Below are 1721 nucleotides of genomic sequence, written 5' to 3'. Positions count from 1 at the left end.
CAATCCCCCTCCCATTCCCCCTATGAATCCTTGCATCAGTTATTATCGCTATGCATTCACTCCTGTGCTTCCCAAACTGGTAAACCCAACAGAAACAATAAAGGACAAAAGTGAAATGAAGTGGTTACAATAAAACAATAATATAAACATAAAACACAATTAAGAGAAAAGGACCACCATTAATTTTTTAAAAGCCAAGGAGGAAGTTTTTAATCATGGAACAAGCAAGGGATCCTTTCACCTAGAACAGATTCAGGTAGGGTCTAGAGGGTGTGTGTGTGTCAACTGACCAAGTATCAAGTGGGATCAGCATAATCAGTATGACACTGACTTATGTTTGATAGAAAGACTGTTCCAGACCATTGCCTGTGGCTACAGGGGATTTGCCAGTAGCTTAATCTAACTAGACACTCGGAAGATGGGTTAGGACACCCAGTCCTCCATGACCTTCCACAAATTGGATGTTCACAATTTTAGCTTTGATACTTTTCCCTTCTTCATATTTGAATTTTAACATCATCATCTTTGGATCACAGAAGCCTGTGTGCTTCTTCCATGTGGGCTTAGTTGACTCCTTGCTTAGATGGATGCCTTTAAGACCCCAGAAACTAAAGGGCTTCTGTCGTTAAGTGGCACACGTAGGGCATCTCTATTGCTCTATGTGTGGAATCGACATCAAGAGATTTCGGAAGCGTGATTTTTGTTACTTGGGCTGCTAGTGATCATTGGTCCTGGCGCCCTATAAAAAAAAAAAAAAGACCCCAGAAACTATTCAGATTGGTAGCTGGGCACCATCTGCTTTCTTCACCACACATTGCTGCAGCACCCTTATCTTCAGTGCTCATTTCATGCAGGTGAGTATCCAGTAGGGCCATTTTGTCAGAACTAACTATTCTGGGATTGGAGCTAGAGTTATGTGGGGGCCCAGAATCCATCTGCTTGTCCCTGGGCTACGCATGACTCAGGGTTACTGTGGTGGTCATTTGATCACAAATTCAAAACCCTGTAAGATCTACTACCCCAACAGCAGCAACAAACCAATAAACAGACAGCAAAAAAACAAAATCAAGCAAACTAGAGGCGGGAAAACAAAAGCCCATAGGATCATTAAAGCAAAATCTTATCAACCATTCCCCTGGGGTATAAGGCAATTAATTACACTTGTAACATCATCAGTTTTTCCAATGACACATCACTCTAGACCCTGAAGGTATGAGGAGTCTATGCAAATACAGTTCCACTGTGAGCCTCACCCTGTGTTGTTGCTCCAGTTTGATCTTCCATTCGATTGCACTGTTTACTCGAGGCTTGAGGGTTGGTGCCAGGGGGAAACGTTCTGGATCAGTTCTTCCAAGTTCGAATCTCTACCCAACAACTCAAAACCTGCCATGTCGCCTCAAGGGGAGCACGGAGGAACTAAACATATGGTGATTCAGGGTCCCTTTCCACTGGACACCCACCCAAACTGGGGGTTCCCCTCAAGGCCCAATAACCACCACTTTCACAGGTCGGGGGCCGCCACAGTTTCTTCTCCCCTTCTAGTGGCCCAGTCCTTGGGCCAACAGGGCAGGTAATGCTGATGTAGGGCGCAGTTCATTCTGCCAGGCCTCTACGTTAAACCCTTCCAGTGTCGCCCCTGGGTAAGCCACGCTGTCCTCAGCGTCAGCACCCATGTTTGTCATCGTGCTTCATCCATGGTGCGCTTCCCTGAGGATTGGGTA

The 1721-nt window shown here is 45.5% G+C and overlaps 1 protein-coding gene and 1 non-coding gene across 7 annotated transcripts in view; one reads left to right on the top strand and one right to left on the bottom strand.

Annotated features, from left to right (window-relative positions):
* The window catches only part of LOC101664360 (zinc finger protein 343-like), a 108695-nt gene that overhangs the window by 70277 nt on the left and 36697 nt on the right, over positions 1 to 1721 (bottom strand). The gene's annotated exons all lie outside the window — the stretch shown is intronic.
* LOC115870417 lies at positions 609 to 742 on the top strand. Its single transcript, XR_004046694.1, has one exon. It is a non-coding gene; the product is annotated as a U11 spliceosomal RNA (small nuclear RNA).

This window comes from Echinops telfairi, unplaced genomic scaffold, assembly GCF_000313985.2.
Source record: "Echinops telfairi isolate 266 unplaced genomic scaffold, ASM31398v2 ScPeMD7_655;HRSCAF=1070, whole genome shotgun sequence".
In the NCBI taxonomy this organism is placed as follows: domain Eukaryota; kingdom Metazoa; phylum Chordata; class Mammalia; order Afrosoricida; family Tenrecidae; genus Echinops; species Echinops telfairi.
The sequence above is the reverse complement of the archived record's forward strand: the minus strand, read 5'-3'. Positions and strand labels throughout refer to the sequence as shown.